The 19,894-nt window shown below is 47.5% G+C and overlaps 1 protein-coding gene and 1 long non-coding RNA gene across 2 annotated transcripts in view; one reads left to right on the plus strand and one right to left on the minus strand.

The window, feature by feature from the left end:
- LOC144098228 (protein 5NUC-like) overlaps positions 1 to 19,894 on the minus strand; it is a 154,584-nt gene that overhangs the window by 111,236 nt on the left and 23,454 nt on the right. The window lies entirely within an intron of this gene.
- Positions 5,180 to 7,068, plus strand: LOC144097600 (uncharacterized). Its single transcript, XR_013307081.1, has 3 exons — positions 5,180 to 5,525; positions 5,644 to 5,771; positions 6,289 to 7,068. It is a non-coding gene; the product is annotated as an uncharacterized LOC144097600 (long non-coding RNA).

Raw genomic sequence — 19,894 nt, forward strand, 5'->3', positions numbered from 1 at the left:
GACTGAAGTGCCCTCAAAACTATTCTCGATATGTTATTACATTTGACTTATGAGGTTTAGAAGGCTGATGGCACTTGATAATAATAAAATTTGTAAGTGGCCACTAATATTACTGCTCAGCCTACCCGATATGATGTCTTCAACTGCGTGGTTTGTGGTAAATAACTAAAGCAGCGTTTATGTTCAAGACGTGATTCGTGTCAGACAGTAATGACATTGCGGAAACGGTTGCTTTGCATTGTCAATAAAAACTCAGTAGCAGGACTAGTTTCATTTTGGATATCTAAATCCATACCGCCATCGACTGTAAGAACACCTACTGTTTACCGTTGGGTGGCCTGTACAGGACTGCAAAAAAGTTGCCACTATTTCTAATACATATAACTTGGTAATTTTCAGAGATCGCGCTATAGTCAAGTATGATATCGTAACCTGGCGTGGAACGAAGAGCGATACGCCGTCGCCTCTGCTGTCTGTACGGTTTATGTAAAAATTAATACAACCTAGCAGTACCAGGTATTCGGAATCAGTGTTGTACCATGTTTCAGTGAAATTTGACATTCAAATGTCATCTACTGCGATTCAAGCAGGAAAAGTATGTTATCCCGTTTTGACACCACCAATGTGAAAAAGTTTAAGCGATTTACTTGTATTGCTCGCTGCCACAATGTCAGCTAGAGATTCGGGAAGTGCAAAGTCGCCTGCCATAGTGACCAAGTGCAGCGGTCAATGCCAGGACGTCGGCATAGCTTTGTGATTTCTGGTCACCCGAAATTATCTTTTCGATTTCACTTCCGCACAATTTTGTACCACGGCTTTGTTTTAGTCCGGCGTGCAAGTACGGTGGCATTTTTGGTCCATACAAACTTCCAATTTCGCTCGCGCTTTCGAGCGATATTCATGTATAAAAGTTTCTTCACGAGAGGGCGCAGTGGTTGATTGGTACTGATCGGATCTTCTGTTGAATCATCTGTGGAATTTGTGTGCAATCCAATGTCATCATTCGTAATACTTTCTTGCGATCTTTCTCAAGAAATTAATCGCGTTTTCTCACGCTTCTGGAATTGCACAATAATGTTCTCTTGTTTTTTGTTCCCCACTTTTTGACAGACGTCTTCGTCATTTCTAGACATCGGTTAACCAATCTAATCAAGGATGTCCGTAAGGTTTTGATCTTGTTCCTGAACGGTGCCGTTAATTCCAACGATTCTTTTCCTTGTGTACTGTTCTGATTTCACAAGATTAATTTGACACTTCTCAAGGTCGTTTCCAAGTGAGGTCACTTGCAGCCGGAGGACATCGTTTTCTTTCTTCAGCTACCTATTTTCATTAAAGCGCTGGCTGCAAGTCGCTGCTTTGCCTCATCTAGGCCCGTACGTACTGATGAAGCTCAGGCGCTTCTTCACTTCCGTTAAGTCAGTACGAACCCCACTCTCCTCCGTACGACAGTTGCGCTCAACTAACTCTTTGAAAGCCTTGACTTCAGTCTTAATGTCATCACATAACTCTTGGAAAAGCTTTATTGTTCTTTGCTCATTCTGACGGAATATTGGAGCTTGTGGAAAGTCAGGTAAACAGACAGCATTCAAAAACAACTCAGACGGTAGCAGCAGCGGCAAGCGCAATGGTAAAGAATATAGAAAATATGCAAGCAAGAAAAATTAGGAAAACAAGTCCAACCTGTAACGTGCTGGAATATTGCTTAGGTTCGGTGTCCGTTAGCCGCTACAGCTGCTGCCAGATGCCGCACCCCGAGAGCAGCGCTGGCATTTATTCACTGCGGTGATCACGTGGTCTTGTTTCTCGAATGCTTAGCGTCCGTCCCGGTGACCTAGCTAAGGATAGTCGAGCCGGCGTCGTTTGTCCAGCGATAGCGGTGCAGTGCAGGACGGATTTCAGTGGGGCATCTGTAACATGCAGGAATAATGCTTAGGTTCGGTGTCCGTTAGCCGCTACCGCTGCTGCCAGATGCCGCGCCCCGAGAACAGCGCTGGCATTTAATCACTGCGGTGGTCACGTGGTATTGCTTCCCCAATGATTGGCGTCCTTCCCTAAGGCCGAGCTTGTGGATAGTCGATCCAGCGTCGTTTGTCCAGCGATAGCGGTGCAGTGGAAGACGGATTCCAAGGGGTATCTGTAACGTGCAGGAATATTGAGCGTTAACACCCGTAACATATGTCGCCGGTTCGAATTCCTTCCGTGCACTACACTCTACTTTTACTAGGAAGTTCATGCTGCACGAAAAACAATTGAAATAATAAAAACTTTATTGATAAGGAGTATTCTCGTGGCGTAGGTGGGTCCCTCAGTCCAGGGCCCCAATGGCCTTTGCAGTCTTGCGAGCCTGGCTATCTGCTTGAGGTGTTTTTCAGCCTTCGAGAGGACAGCGTAGCATCCCACTGCTCCGGTGTTCGTATGTTGTTTATTAGCGCTGCCTGCGTTTTCTGACTGGCCCATGTTAAGTGATACAACGTTGAGTGTTCCCCGCAGAGCGGGCATTTGCTCTCATATGTGATGGATATTTTTGCTTACTAAACTGGGACTGGGGTATGTAGAACTCACCAGTTGTCTCCAGACAACCAACTGCTCTCCACTGAGGTTTTTGTAGGGAGCGGATAGCTCGTCCTCAGGGCTCGTTGGTGTTCCGAGATGGCTTCATACCGTCTAGTGACTGCGTCAGTTAGTTCCCCTTCGGTGTGCGCCTCACGGTGGGCGGTGGGCGTATGCTCGTGCATTGACGGCCGCAAGTTGGCTCCCTTTGATAGCCTCATGGCCTGGTGTCCACGTGATAAAGCATCTCGTAAAAGTGATTGTTCTCGCCTTGATTGTGCGGATGGCCGTAGTGGATATGCGTCCACTGCTGTACCTTCTGCACGGCTCTTGCGAGTCTGCAATTATGTGTGCATGGGTCTTTTCACCCTGGTGGCTGATGGCGAGTGCGATTGCTGCTTCCTCAGCCTCGAGGATGTTGTTGGTTTTGATAGAGGCGCAGTTGAATTCCCTGAGGTGGTGACCCACCACGTTTGCTACCGAGCCGTATCGTTCTCTGTATGTGGTTGCGTCAACCTGTAATACGTGTTTTTTTCCCGACGAAGCTTCTTTCGGGGGCTTCCAATCTTGCGTTCCTTCTCGTGTTGTGTATATCTGCATGCCTGTTTCTCGGAATCGGGCTGACCTCAATAATCCCCATTACTGCATTCGGTGCGCTCTCTGTGTTGTTTTCTCTTAAAGCATACCTTATGCCCAGTAAACGCAGCGTGTTTATGCTCGTTTGGGACAGCATGAGTCTGCTTATCTGGGCGAGCAGATGGTCCTAGATATTTTCTCGTACAGTGTGGTTTATGCCCAGTTTAAGGAATTTCTCCGTCAAAGTTTTAACCGGCACTCCGAGAGCGCATTAGTATGCTTTCCTAACAATTGCCTCTAATTGTTCCTTTTTTGGCTTGAGCGGTGCTTGGTAAAGGACGCTGTATAATATCCTACTGACCACGAGGGCCTGTACTAGTTGACATATGTCTCCCTCTTCGTACCTATTCTTCTGTTGAAAATTCGTCCACCCGTACTTGTAATCTGTGCTGTGGTATTTGCTAGCAGTCTGATTGTATGATCTATATGATGGCTACTCTGTATCCATATGCCAAGGATGTTAACTTTCAATAATTCTGGAATCTTCGTTTCCCCTATGTAGATGTCAGTGGAATTTTGCAGATCATCGGGAGGGTTTCTATATGGGTGCTCAAAATTCAGTGGTCACTGCCTAGAGTTTCCCCGCCGCTTTCCCATCTTACCTGCCTTACCCCTCTGACGAATGCCAACTCTGGGCAGGAATCTCGGTTGATGCTGTTCCGCACTCGCGTCGGTTGGGTGTGGTCTGTGATGAGGTGAGCGTTCTACGATCAGCTTCTCTGGCTAGATCCGTGCCCTTCTGAGTGGGGGGAGGGGGGGGGGGTGGCGCTGTGAGCGGTCAAGCCAATCGTACGGGTTACACATGGCTTGCGTCGAAAATCTCTCTCATGCGTGTAAACTTTTGCCCATGACCCAAACTCTCGTCGGAATCGTCGACGGGAACGTTCAGCTACCAAGAGGACACCATTAATTAAGAGATGGGTCCACTTATTGAAATTGTTTTGGACATTAAGGCTTCTACTATGTCGGACCGCTAAGCCTCGCTTTCGGGCCAGCGTTCGGCGGCCTTCGGGCTCGAAATAATGCCTGTAGGGCCCGTGAAGGCCGCACCGAATCATCGGAAATGGAAGCGGAAGCCCAAGGAACCTCCGCGGAACAAGAGTGCGAACTAGAAGGCTCGTATAAGGTCAAAAAAGGAGGAAAATTTGTACCGCTGAAACACGAAGAGCGGGAACCGGAAGTTAATGCGCCGCCACGTGTAAGCGGCCGAATCATTTCAAACGCGCCACGGGAAAGAATCCGGCGCAACCATTGTTGGGAAAACAGCACGTGCGCATCCCAGATGACGCCACACGGATAATTTTGCGACCGCAAGAGGGCCTCGCTCCTCTTATAAGGTTCGCAGCCGCCAGGATGCTGTACTACGTGTGCAAGGAGGCTGGGATCTCTTACAGAGACGCTCAGAGGGACACCACCTCGCCAATCGAAGCTCAGCAGACCCTTTTAATCGCTACAGAAGACCAAGAAAGTGCCGCACATTACCAGCAAATAACTTCCATTACAACCGAAGAACAAAACAAGGCGAAAATTAAAGCACATATCGCAATTCCGGAGCGCCGAGGGAAAGGCGTGATTCACAACATCCATCTCAGCGTCTCTGACGCAGACCTGGGGCGCGATTACGGATCAGTCTCAATCGAAATTGTCTCAAAAAGTATATCATTTGCCTCTCTCCTATTGGTCGGCGGCCATTTTGATTTTTTTCGTCACTGACTGACGTCGTAAATGGCGCAGAAGTGGTGACGTTGGCCATCTAATTATGCGGGCAGATTGAGACGATTTTTTGAGACTGGAAAAAGTAGTATCAACACGTTTGAGACAGAAAATGGCGGCTGTTTACATCGTCGTATACGCGGGTGACCGCGCGAGCAACGGTGTCGGAGGGTGCATGAAGACGACTTTGACGCGCGGGAGAGTTATTTCGTGGAGACTGCGCAGTGTCTGTGCGACGAACTCGCCGTCGAACTGGGAAGTGCGCGGGTGAGCGCTGTCAGTGGAGCGGCAGGTGCTGTGCGCGCTGCGCTTCTTCGCCTCCGGTGGGTTTCAAGGCGCCGTTGGAAATGAAGAAAACGTCGGCGCAGCCCAACCGACTGTGAACAAGCCTTTGCGGCGGGCAGCGGAGACCAATGTCAACGTTGGGTAACAGAAGGGGGGTGTTTGCTTTCCGAGGAGACCCGAGGAGAAGGCGGCGGCGAAGGAGGGCGTCCTTTGCCTAAACGTTCGCCGCGGCAGCATCTCCGGCGTCGTCGGGTGTGTCGATTGGGCACTCATCACTATCAAGGAGTCTGGGGGCAGTGCTGCGAACGAGCCGCAAGCGGTTCTACGCTGCGGACGTAATAGTGAGTATACCTCGGCCACTGTTTTTGACCGCATGAGTTCAAGTGCTACAAGTGCATGAGCTACAAGTGCGGGCCTCGGCAGCGAGAGTGAGTACGGGCTGTGCTTGTTTTTTCTCAGATCTGTGGCGCGAACATGTGCATCCTGGCCGTGGACTCGCGCTGACCCGGATCCTTCCGCGACGCGTTTGTCTGGCGGCATTCCGAGGCGGAGGAAGGCCTGCTGGACGACGGTGATTTTTTTTCTGGGTAAGCAGTAAAATAGCCGTGTCACCCGTCGGGCCAACTCAGTCACATCTATTGAGCTCCAGCACTATGCATTTGGCCGGATCTGCTAAAGCTACAAGAATCAGTCTGGACAGTTACACAAATGCAGACACTTTACAGTATGAAACAATGTATTGCCACCCTTTCCTTTTTGTTAAATATAATTGCAGCAGAAACAGAGGACACATATTACATTGTTGAAATGCATAGCCTTTCCTGTTGAAGAAACCAAAGCAAAATGCACCTGACAGCGCTTGTGTTTTGTAGGCAATCATAGCGCATCATTTATATGAATATGGCGGTAAAAGACTGACCTTACAGTAGTGCTCACTTATACATCTAAATCCTGCATGTATGTATGCTCTTGAATGTCATATTCAGCAAAGCTTGGATGTGGGCTACTTGGCGTGAGTCTTCTACTGTATAGCAGAGTGTCCTGTAATGCTGTTGAGATCACTGAGAAAGGACATGCTTAGCCGCATCATTTTTTGTTATGCAGGAGACTATGTCTACCCACTGGAGCCATGGCTGCCTGCACCAGTTGCACGACATTACAGACCTGACTCAGCAGAAGGCCTGTACAACACGCCACATGCTTTCACACAATTTGTGGCTGAGCGCTGTATTGGTGTGCCGAAGAGCTGCTTCCGTTGCTTTCAAGGGCACCGGATGCACCAGTGCCAGTGGAAGTGGACAGTGCGCATCATCACCGCACGTGCTGCACTTCACAGCCTCTGTTTGGATGTGCCCATATCAGCAGAGGGTGCAGGCGACACTGCCTCTGACCCAGATAACAACGGGCCACCTCTAAATGGTGGCTGCCTCGTACAGACGGGATCCCTCCTCACCTGCCTCCTGAGAAGAGCATGCGGTGCTGTACTTTTGGCCTCTCTAGGACGACCCGTCTCCAGAGGAAGGCGTACCGAGGGATGGTGCAGCGGCAGTTGCGATGGAAAATCTAGCGTCCAGAGACGACTCACCATGCTGGCATAGAGAGTCATATCAGGCACTCTTCCCCTGTTGCCACTGTCATTTCCTTGTGTCATTGCACAACACACATCTGCCAGTGTGTGAGCAATTGTGTGATGTGGTTGTGCCCTTGGCCAACCTGTGTGCAGCGAGAAGCCAGCAGTGACAAACAAGTGCCCCCCACCGGCTGCCACTTCATTTTCAGTGTGTTTGCTAGTATATCTTCCAGTCCCTCAGCAGCGTGTTGCACAGTCTCTTCCTGAAGACGGAAAAGGTGTTGAAGCAGCTCGCCCAATTTCTGAAAAGCATCATTTTGAACTCCCTTTTGTCAATGCTTATGTTAGCCCACCTGCCCCTTCTCTGCTGTCTCCTTCTAGCTTGGTGGAGTGCCTGTGGTCATTACCTGTGTGACGAAGATGCATGAACCAAACGTGTAGTGCTGGAATAAGGCATGAAATATTTGTGATGCTTGTTGGAATCAAAAAGCTGTTTTTTATTGCATCATACATTCAGTAAGCGCGTTTATTTTTTTAGGCACAGCATTTGACATGAGTGTTTCTATTCCAGAAAAGGCAGTGTACATACAAGCATACTTTACCTTGATGTACAATTACCGTATGGCATTTCTGAGTGCAGTTAAGAAAAAAAATCTGAAAAATTGAGTTCAAAGTGCATGTTTTCTTTCATACAGAGGCTACCTGTGCAATAAATATGGCATAGTACAGTGTACATGATGCATTTTCCGGACTACAAAACATTTTGGCACATATAAGTAGTGTAAATACCAAAGCTAAGCTTTTAGCGTAATGGTGTGTGGCTAGGGGTTTCGCTCTGTGCTAAAAGGTGTACCTACTGCAAGGAAACCGCTGTACAACAATGCATAATAAAGATTGTAAGGTGCAGTGGCTACAATGACTGCTGAATGACTAGAACATCTTCTCTGATAGACAAAGATGTGTAAACATCACAGACACATCATCAAGGAGATGGTGTGTGATTAGAGGTTAGTTTACAATCACAACTCATGCAACACCGTTACTGGAAATGCTCTACAGCTCTAAGAATATACAGGCAGCTCCATTGTGGGAAATTTTGAGCACTCGGTTATTGCCCCATAACTGACACCTAGCTTGGTTTGCGTAACACAGGGCTATGAAGTCTTGTCCATGATGACACGAGGCGGTGACAATGCCGAATGGCCGGACAAGCTCCTTGTGCTATCATATAATATGTGTGATAAGTGCAACTGCTTTCAAGCTACTTTTCGCCTAGGTATTTAATGTCCTAGTCATTTTCAACTGGCTGTTCCCTTTCAAACTGGAGTGGCCTGTATACAGGGTGTCTCAGATATGATGGACCATAATTTAAAAAAAAAAAAGTGGTCTTCCGACCTGAAGGGAAGTGCATGTTAGAAGCTATGCAAAGTATTTAAAGCCCTTCAAACACTGCCCTCACCAAACCCAATTATACCAACATCACTCCGCCTGCTGAGCAAAATACAATATTACACATCACTGCCCTGTCCTACCTACCTCACTGCCCTGGATCATATGCAATTCAAGCGCTGTGTACCAGCAAACATGAACAAACTTGCTCAACTTTCTGCCCAGTTGCAATTAGCCTCTATACAAGCAAACTACTTATTTCCTGGTTGACCCTGGATCTACTACATGATCAGTAAATAACGTTAATGGAACAAGCTCGTTCTCTCCTCGGTGACAATAGCAAAGTTATCAAGTCAAGTGCTTCCTTTCTCTCTAAACAAAGTGGAGCATAAACATCACAATTTCTGCATCTTGCACAGGAAAAAAAAAGAAACTACGGCAACAACTGAACATAAACCGAACGCAGCTACAAAAATACAAGCGGAACATCAAGTGCTTAGCCCGATGTGGGCGGCAACACTTGGTTACGAGGCAGAAGAGTGCTGCCACAGAGGCAGGCCGTGTCGGCTCTCATTTCCCGCACCGAGATTGCAAGCTATCAGCAGCTGCACCTGTCTGTCGGCAGTTGCTTCTATGTGATGATTCATGGTTTTCTGGTATTTTCTAAAGAAAATAAACAGAACCACACGTCACTCGGTGATCGATAGGCGCCGACCGAGAACACAGACTAAAGTTGTCTTCATCGATTTTCGAGCCGAGCGCTGCTTGTAAGTTGATCTCGGCAGGCCCGTAGCATTCACTGCCTTCAATCAGATTTTTCTGCGCACTTAAGACATCCGCAAAGTACCTTGATTTTAGACGACACGCGAAAAAACAGGAACTAGCCATGGAATCAGCTGTTTTCTTGCAGGCCGCCATGTTCACGTTATGCCGCTGCCAGCGCGCCCTCATGGCAAAAGTAGTTAACCTGCAGCAAATTTAATTGCAAAACTGAAAATGCCTCTAATTATCCCTCGTGTTGTTGAGATTGCAACTCAGTTTACTACCAAAATAAAACATTACTTGTTTTCTTCATTGCGTTTTTGTTCATTTTCAGACTAACATGTTCTCGCTATACCGCTGACAGCACACCTTCGCGGCAAAAAAACTGACTGAACAGCAAACTTTATTGCAAAAATGAAAACACTGCTTCTTTTGCTTGGTGCTGTTGGGTTTAAAATACAGTTACTTAGCAAAATAAAACATTACTCGTTTTTATTCACTGCGTCTTTACTGCAAAACATTAATCTACGGTCCCTTGTCGTGCGAATAGTGGTTTCGGGGCGGAGCCCACCGCCTCCTTGCTCCGCATTGGCCGATTCGGCGGTCGGCATTTCTCGGTGTCGTCATTTTGACGTCACTGTCTCAATATTGAGACAGTTTTTTGAGACTGATCCATAATCGCGCCCCTGGTTGAAGAACTCGAGATTAACGCAAGTATGGGAATTAACCCAAAATTCATCGCAGTCAGATTTAGCCCCCAGTCGACGACGATCTTCCTCGTCTTCGAAGAGGACCGGGTGTCGCGGACTATAAAGCTTTTCGGCGTCTACGAGAGATGCTTTCTGTGCAAGAAACGCTACGAAGTATGCTATCAATGCGGGTACTTGGGACACCGGATTGACGTTTGCCCGTACACTAACATGATCAAGAGATGCAAAAACTGCGGGAAAAAAGACCCCATGAAGGATCACAGCTGCAAAAAGACTCAATGCGCCCTGTGTGGCAAGGAACACCCCCTGGGCGACACGAAGGGCAAGGCCATGTTTCAAACGCCATATCTGGTCAAGAACAATTTCTGGGAAAAAAAGATTGCGAAGGAAATGCTCCAAAAAGAAGATTATCAATTGGTGCCAATTCTCAAGACCTTTTCCCTGGAGATGGAGGCCAGGAGCAGGAGCAAATTCCCACCCCACTTCCTATCTGCGTCCCCCTCCCGCTCTCTTTCGACTTCCAGGTGCAGATCATGGTACATGTCCAGAGAGAAAGAAGTCAAGGGGCCAGTCCAGTTTCACACAGGCAGACAAGAACAAGAGAACGCGTGGAGACCCCTGGGGCCTCAATAAGGAATCGGACAGAGAAAAAAAGGTTAGCTTCGATGGGAGAGACTCCCAGCCTAATCAGCACATAGAAAAGATACAGAAGAGAAACTAAAAGCTCAGAGAAACTCCTAAGGAGCTTGAAGATGTCATTATAACACTCAATGAGAAAATACAAACACATAATCAGGATGTACACACACCCACAAACAACGCGACCACACTACATAGAGTCACCGCAGCCACAAACTGCCGAACCTAAAATAATAAAGACGCTAACAGAAGGGGCACAGTGCCACAAAGAGGCACAGTCCCTGCCTAGCAAGCGCAAATGCACCGAAAAAAAATAGAAGACAACTTCGTTATGAATGTAAAATTTGAAGCCGCCATGACAGGAATCAACAACAAGCTAGAAATTAAGCATCGTAGATTAAAATGAAACAGGCCATGCAAGCAATGTATGCGCAAATACAGTGCATGGCCAGCAAAATCAACGGAATCCAGGAGAAGCTCGGCTGTGGAGCGGCAGTACGTCTGAAAGGCCCATAATTGAGAGCCATGTCAACAACAATTTCCCGTACCATTTCAAGCTAAACACTCGCACCCCCCCAATAATTCTACAATGGAACAGCAGGAGTTCCCCGAAAAAAAAAGAGCGCTGCTAGAGCACTACGTTCCTTTACTTGGCGAGGTGCCTTTAGCCATTGCACTTGAAGAAACCGATATATAATGGCCAAACCAGAGGCACTTCAGGGCCAATGGAAGCAACAAATGGGACGACACGAGGGTAGTAACACTAATCCGAAAGGACGTCATGGCCATATGTCACGATACCTCCTTCCAAGACAAAGAACCGGTCTCGGTGGAAATTGTCACTGCTGACAAAGACACAGCCAGCATCTTTATGCTTAACGTATACAGCCCACCAAAGAACTACAGGGACCGTTTCAATCCGCTCTTTAAGAGCGAAATTTAATCCGCTGGCGAGTGCCCACTACTTATTATGGGAGACTTTAACTCCAAGCATCCAGACTGTGGATACCACAAACGAGACGCGAAGGGCAGAAGGCTGTGGAAGGATGCACACGCCCTCAATCTCACTCTCCACACAAAGCCCACTTCCCCAACCATGGATTGCAACAGTGTCACTAAGGACATTTCGCCGGGACCTACGTTCACAAGAAACCTAAAAGAGTTTACTTGGAGGAATACCGGATGTAACCTGGGTAGCAATAATTGCATACTCAGTCACACTCTCTCCCTCACCAAAACACTCGGATTGAACAGGAAACGGTCGCAACGAATCACGGATTGCGACCAATTCATAAATGAGGGCACTCAGTCACAACCAGAAGACGCGATTTAAGACATTGAGAAATAGACCAAAGAAATATGAACGAGAGTCAAGAATAGCACTATAATGGTAGAGGACGAAGATGCCCCCGCCCAGATGGACTCGCGCTTCCTTCATATGTGGTAAGCCATGAAGAGCATGGAAAAGAAACTGAAAGGACAGAGGTGGAACAGGAACCTTAGGAGGCCAATACACAGACAGACAAAGCAAGAAAATGGAAAATCACGCTTTCAAAGTATGAGAACAGAATTGGCTGCAGATATGTGACGACTTGGAGAAACAAATGAGCCTCCCCTACATGAACCTAACCGCAAGAGAAAAAGAAAAGATCGAAACATCCGTAATAAAAAGGAGGATCAAGAACGCACTTAGTCTCCCACAATCAACCTCGACGACCAGATTGCTGGCTATGGGAGTGCCAACACAGTAGACGAGTTAGCAGAAACCACACGAACCACACAGATAGAGCGGCTCACTCTGACACCGGGCGAGCACTACTGACATGGGTGGGGCTTCAACACAACAGGGGCCCCACCCCGAAGGTTATATTCGGCAACGGGTACGGACACAACCTCTACATCCCGCCGCCGCCAAAAAGCGTGAGCCCAATTCACCGCAAGGAACGAAGGCAGATCAGAGTCAAGGCCATAACTAAAGATATGTACTCGAAACGACCAGAATCAGTGGCATACACAGACGCAGCCACCGGAAAATCTAAGGGCGCGTCGCCGCGGTGGTAGGCAAATGGAGCAGGCATCCCCTTATTTACAGCTTCGGTTAAAACGAGAAACTTCGAAACTTTCCAAGATGGTATGCCAACTAGCTCAAATGTCGATTCTGCTTCAAGACGAGAAACGCTGACATTGCAGAGGAAGTTGCTATTGCACTCGCGTGTGTCAGTACGCAAGCCACACCATAATTAGTGACAGCAAGACGGCCATCCGGAACCTCGCGAACCGAGTGGTGGCGGCAGAAGTGAAGAAAATTCTCAAATCCAGGGAGAGTTCCCGCAAGATCAAAATGATTTGGACCCCTGGCCTTGAATCGGCACCGGCAAATGAAGCAGTACACGCGCTCGCTCGAGACGTCTACTACCGGGCGAACGCAGATTGGCTCGACGACCCGGTACCCGGGGAGCGGCCAAACACCTCCAGAGATATTTGCGACTACTACAAACTCAGTAGACAACGCTACGTCACACCGCACAAACAACTGGACAGCAAACAAGCCAGGAGCCTGAGAAGACTCCAGGCGAGCCTCTATCCGAGCCCACATTGGCTATACCTCTTTAGCATAGACGGCAGAGAACACGACAGTTGTAAGCAATGAGCCCATAAAGAGACACAAAACCACATAATCTGGCACTGCCCCTGCTCACCTGGGGCTGCCGTAAACATAAGTAAGTAGAAAGATTGGGAGTCTCTTCTTCAAAGCTCCAAACTTGAAAACCAACTCGAAGCCATCCACCTGGCGACCGAGGCCTCGAAAAACCAAGCGGTTCCCCACACAGGCCTCTAGGTGTGGAGCCCCCTACTGCCTCCCCTGTCTGCGAACCTGAGTTGGGAAGGTAGGATATATGATAAAGAGGAGGAGGGAAAGGCAGGGATGTTAACCACAAAGGGGTTCCGGTTGGCTACCCTGCACTGGGGAAGAGGGATTAGGGGACGAAAAGGAGGAAGAGAGAAGGGAAAAAAGGCATAACACACACACGCACAACGCTGTCACAATTTGTCGCTCAATCCAGTCGCTCTCAAGTAGGCAAAGAGTGCCTTGTATGTCTTGAGGGCAGTCGACTGCTGTGGCCACGGACCGAGGATCTTTTTCTCTGTTAATGGGCGAGGATCGAGGCGGTCCAGGGCACAACACATTGTATGTCTTGCACTCGCAAATGCAGGGCACTCACAGAGAAATTGAGCGATGGTCTCCTCACAACCACAGCTCTCACAGGCAGGGCTGTGAGAGCTGCCCTTCTGGGTTTCCCGAACGTAGCCCCAGCTTTTATGCCAGGCATTAAAGTCCCCCCAGGATGACGAGGCTGTTCTTGCCTGCTGCTTCTCGTGCCTTGCCTAGCAGGTTGTTGAAATTGGCTTTCCTCTGGCTTGGTGGGCTGTATATGTAGAGTTGGAAGATGCTTTCTTGGCATCTCTTTTGGGTAATGCTGCTGCTGTTGCTGTCAGTGAGAATGACAAGGAAAGTGCATGGGCCTTCCCACTGGCTCACGCTGAGCCACAATCTCTACCATGTGCTGAAAGCAGGAGAGTCGAAAGATAAGATACAAAAGACGCGCGCTATAATGTCCCAGACCGATCCCGGAGGCAGTGCAATCCCGGGCCAACCCAGTATTGCACTCGAAATCGTATGCCACCACCCCGAGCACTCTGTGACAACCGGTTGAGCCGCAATTTTCATATGAAGATTCGCAAAGAGGTAGACTTCAGGATACATAGGTTGCTGGTCTTAATACCCGCCGGGAGTTAGGCTCTAACTTAACTATTAAGTGTATGCTGCACGAAACGCTGAAACGAACGACACCATCCGGAACATTCTCCGACATACGGCAGTGTTGAGTGTTGTAGCAGAAGCAGGTGATCCCTGTCCTATCTACTTGTGGTCACGCAAGCGAAAAGTGATTTTAAATTGTGTTCTTACATTGTATTCTACCTCTTTACCATCCTATCGCTAGCATAACATAGGCACATTTCTGCATGACAGCTGTGCATTTGCAGCTCATATCCAATGCCCCTGTAATGACCTTGTCAGTGTTTGTCAGTATAAACAAACAAACATGCCAAGTGTCTGCAATTTTGTAAACTTCAATGTACTATTAATCTTATGGGAAGCCGCTAACATTAAACCTTGCGGATCCCTAAGGGTGCTTGTATTACACCATAAATAATTTTTTAATACGTACTGTCCCAGTTAACGGGCATTGTATTACCTTCATGTGCCACACACTGATGTGCAACAACTCCCCACAACATTATACGCTTATCACATTGAAAGCATCTGCGATAAAAACTCATGTTGTGTTCGTGCATCACCTGTAATTAGAAGCATCCGGCAAAGTTGCACTTGCACTCTATGAATATATAGCCCATTCATCACCTTAGTGCAAACATGGCACTTTATCTCGATGGGAGGTAACCAAATTCAAACTTTTTTCCAAAGCTATGAGATCATTGGCGATAATTCTGGAATGTTTGAATTTGAAAGAATATTAACGAATTTAACATTGCAGATTACAAGAAAAATGAAATTTAAAACGGGAAATAAATTATTTGAGGATCTTATGAGTTGCTGAAAGGAAATCATACAAATGTTCACAATATCTTGCACAGGAATATTAATGTTTCTCTGACAAATACACTTGCCTCTGTTTCATTTTCGAACGCTCAACAAGGGACATCAAAAATCGAGCGGCCGCTGCTCGCATTATACGACGCGGAGGAAGCAGTATCCCTCCCTTATACGGCTGCTATCCCACAGCAAAAGCCAACAGACGCCATCGAAGGTGCTGCCAACCTGCTATCTCGGCAAGAAGAACGGCCCAGGCAGCTACCAGTGAAACGACGCTCGGGGCAAAATACTACAAAAGGTAAAACAAGAAACAGACATCAGAGAACCAATCAACAAATCGGTTTATTGAACTGTAAAATTTCCATCTTCAGTACCTGCTCATAACCAATTCATTGTAAAGTTCAGCGTAGGAGCAGACAACACAACCAGACAGGACAGGCACTATACTCCGGGCCTTTTTTTGGTAATACCGCAGAGCTTATTCAGGAAAGGTGAAACGAGCGTTTATCCCTGTGCCATTGGAAATGGGCCTTTGTTGTTCAAGCTAGGGGTGCGGACATTGGGGGCGGGGGGGTTTAAGAGCCAGTGCAAGGTTTCTAGAAGGCCAGTCTATTTCTCTTTCCTACCTATCTTCTGCAGGATTGCCGAAAAATACGGTCATCGCGTATACTGGTGACTGTATTTATTCACAGTCTCCTTTTTGTTGGCAATTAAGCCACCTGTGCAAATGCTACATAGTGTGAGACAATATACTCAGGAGAAACCTCTTTGGGGAGTTATATGGATGAATTGTCATTTAACATAAACTGTTACAGGCGGTGCATTTACACACTTTTTTTGAACAATAAATACTTCAAATGTACCTGGCTACTGCTGCGGCCTGCAAATTCAGTGTTTTCCGCTCATAGAAACAACAGAGACAATCTTTGCAGTGGTCTAAAGATGCCGCCCGCTTCGGTTTTCAAAACAGTGCTCATGTTGCCTCTAGTATTCAGTAATGCATCGGCTGGTTTGATGTACATTTCAGTGAAATTTGACAGACTGCAGGTAATATTTATGCGATCAAGGACATATTCATTACATTTGAAATGAAGATGCCAAGGGGTCTTCTTTTATGCCGCAGAAAGAAAAGACGAACCCTTGGCACCTTCATTTTAAATGAAATGAATATGTCCTTGACCACATAAATATAACCTGCAGTCTGTCAAATTTCACTGAAATATGCATCAAACCAGCCGATGCATTACTGAATACTAGAGGCAACATGAGCACTGTTGAGCCTCGTGAGCCTCGCATCGTGAGCCTCTCGTGGCAACTATTGGTACCGTAATAATCTAGGGCCACCAAGAAATGTCCTTCTCATCCGAAAGAAATATGAAACACAGGCGAAGCAATCTATGAAACACTTTTCAGAAGCACTGTTGGGCTAAAATCTTTACACAAAGGCTCTATTTTTTCATGCTTCTTCTGGAAGTTAGTGCTGCAGTGTGGCCATTCATCAATTGTCTGACATAGCTTGGGCTTTCATTGGGTTATAAAATGCTTTACGCTTGTACAGCATGACTGCGCACCCAATATATGTCTAGCATCTTAACATGGTTCTAGTTTTGAGACCTGGTTTTATCTCAAAAGCAACTTTGCTCCATCCCGTAGCAGCACTGGTGAGCAGTTGAATAAATTAAGTGGGCCTTGAAAAGCTATGGCAGCATGTTCAGGCATTCCACTTTCGGAGTACAAATGCTGTGGGGGATGATGACAATTAAACCGCACAAGTTCTGGAGACATCAACACGCGTTTACTACTAATTTCACTGTGCACTTTCCACAATTTCAAGCTCAAATCTTGCATTTACGGTGCAGTAGCCCTACTGGTGGTTAAGGTCTAAACAATCAGTGAGCATGCAACAGTGATGACAAATAGTAGGCTCCCACTGGGTTTGATAAAAGCGAGACCTAATTACAAGGTGAAACACACTTTATGAAAAGTATAACTCAAGAGTTGAACAGCACGAATGAACTAAATGAAGGGTGTTGTACAACAGACTATCAGCACAGTTACACCAGCTGACTTAACAGCAGCAGTCGCTGGGGACACCAAACTGTCTCTCCCGCAAAGAATGCCACAGCTGCAGTGAACCACTAGCTAGCCACATTTCTTTACATCGGTGTACTATTACGATAATCACTATATTCAATCCTGCGTTTTCACACATTTTAGCGCTGAGACACAATCATAGCGCTGAGGAAAAAGGCATGACATGCGCCCATGAGGACTGCAGATGATCACCGTTGAACCATTTCCCTTCTATATGGCATACCATCAGAGTGAACTACACTCGAAGGCAGCATTCACACACAATGGCACAATGATGTTGTGGACGACATAGGACTTAGCATGTACCGATGAGGCGGCCGCAGCAAAACACCGCTGAACCACTTTCCTTTTATATGCCACAAAATGACACCATCACCATGTTCAAAAGCACGTCTTCCCACACCGACGCAATCATAATATTCGCCACATTAGAGTTCGACTATCCTCGAAAGGGATTGGCCAGAGTCAGGGAAGAACTAAATTTTAGTATGCCACTCCTTGCAATTGCTCCTCAGGTGATACGTTGAAGGGTCATCTTCTCTTTTGTTTTACTCTTAGTCTTCGTCCGGCACAATCCTGTAGCAGACCTGGCATTAAACTAAATTTTGTGCCCACCATGGATATTTTCTTTCATCTGCTAGCCTTAGAAACAGAAAAGGTAGTGTAAAAGCTGTAGCCTATTTTTCTGGAACAACTGCAGCGCACTTCGAAGCATCCGCAACTAGTTCTTCTCAAAGCGAAACAGCGTGCCAAAGACTCTGTCGTCAGTTTTTTTTTATATTAAACAAGCCATGGGAAGAAAGTGGGCCCCTTCGTCCCACGCTGAAGACTTCTAGACTTAGAATGTCTTCAATTTCTGTCCCCTTCAAACTGGTCTTCTACATGCTTCGCGGCTTTGGCGTCGTCCTTGTAGATGTAGGAAATGTAGAAGAGACACGTAATACAGTGCCTCGTGAAATGATCAACGTCGGAAAGAACTAGTGCAACCTTGGCTAGATGTGGTTGGCTTGATTTGGATATCGAGCAAACCCGACCTGTCGAAGTACATCACTATATGTTAAAAACATTTCTGCAACCTAAATTATTTTCAACTGCATATACGTAAAATGGCGCAAAACAGGGCAAGTTTTACACTATAAACAGAAATAATGATCCTATATCGTTTACATATGTACTATTTCCAGTTAAGATGCACAGAGGGTGCTACGACAGCCCTGCGCTAGCAGAGATTTCTTTCACGCGCAACTAAAAACGATTTCTGTGTCAGCGCTCCACTACCGCTCACCATGCTACAGTGAGCGGAGCGGGACCGTTGCGCCGGTCAACTAATTCTATTATCAGATCATCAGTGTGCGCATCGCTCTACTAAGTAGCTTACGTCGCCTGCCCGCCGCGTGCTTTCACGCGTCGCTTGGCCACACTTTGCGGTGCGTTTTTCTTGGCGCGTACGACGAAGACCGTTGCTCGCGCGCTCCTCCGCCTTCCAAACGCATGGGCGGGTTCAGCCTGCCCAACCTGCACACAATGTGTTGCGTTCTCGCTGTCCGAGACGTCCGCGACCTGGTGAACGGCACCGACTACGCGGGGAGAGGACTTCTCGCCTACCTTCTCAGGACGTCGCGGCGCCTCTTTTTTGCTTATATTGTAGGAGCTGATGTTCTTTCGGTATGTTTGTCGGACAGCCGAATCTCTTATCGCTACCCTGCCCGAGGACGACGTCTATCAGACGCAGGCCGCCCGCGTTTGCGAGCTCCTTGGAATAGAGGAGGCTACCCCAGAGCAGCTAGAGCGGAGCAGGCGGGTGCGGTGGCGAGATTTGACGTCTCACACCCTTCAACCAGACGTCCGTGACTTCGCCTGGCTGCGAGGCGGGAGGGTAGTCCCGCATCGCAGCTTGGGGTATCGCTTCTTCGTCGTCTTGTCCGTAGTGCGACGTAACGGAAGCCGTTGAGCACGCGCTATTTGAGTGCGTTGTGTCACGCACTTTTCGGCGACTGATGTCGCGTATGTTTTGTCTGTCCCTTGTCTCGCGCACCAGGCCGCGCGACACATTTCTGCGGCTGTTGTTATGTGTCAATGCTTTTGTTTTGTGGCGCCAGAGAGGCGTCGCTTGCTTACAGGGCCGAACACAAAGGGTAAAGTTTCCGATGCTACAGCGCGTCCGAGCACGCCTGTTTGAGCAGGCGTGCTTAGACAGGGTGACGCTGCAGGAAAAAGATTTCCTGCGACGGTGGAGCACTCGCTTCATCGTTGCGAGCGGAGTTCGTGCGCGGTGCGGCTCCTGCCATATTCAGTGGTGCGCGCAAGTGATGTGCGCGATGTTGGTGCGCGAGTTTTCCGCGTGCTTCCCCAGCGTTTTTGCACTCTTGTGAGGTTTCTTTGGGCACTAGTCCATCTTTCTTTTGTGTGTCGGGTGAGTTTAGTTGCCGTACTGCATCTTTTGTGTGTGGCGGGCGACATTAGTCACCATACTGCCTATTTTGTACAACCGAGGGACGGTTGTCTCTATTAAGATCTATTCTCAATAAACTTCTCTTCAAACGCCGAATACATTTTTTTCGGGAGAGAGGGGTGAGGGCGGAACCGATTAGACGGCACAATAAATTTTATTCGCCGCCATCTTGGATTCGAGAAACCGAAACTATGCCGCCATTTCGTCCCCTGACGTCATACTCACATATTTCCACCTCTATCCATCATTTTGGACCATGACGTCATCATTGGTACGCGGCAGGTGGTTGTTTCTACAATGCTATTGTAGATGGCGTTACAAGTCTCAATTCGAGATGTGCATTTTTCTAGTTGCTGCCACATATCGCGCTGTGGTACCAGACCCTACGAAATCTCGAAACGTAATATGTAGTTGCTGCCACAGATGGCGCTGTGATCTCAATGTGGTAGCACACCCCTCGAAAACTCGAAACATGA

Source organism: Amblyomma americanum, chromosome 7 (genome assembly GCF_052857255.1).
Source record: "Amblyomma americanum isolate KBUSLIRL-KWMA chromosome 7, ASM5285725v1, whole genome shotgun sequence".
NCBI lineage: Eukaryota > Metazoa > Arthropoda > Arachnida > Ixodida > Ixodidae > Amblyomma > Amblyomma americanum.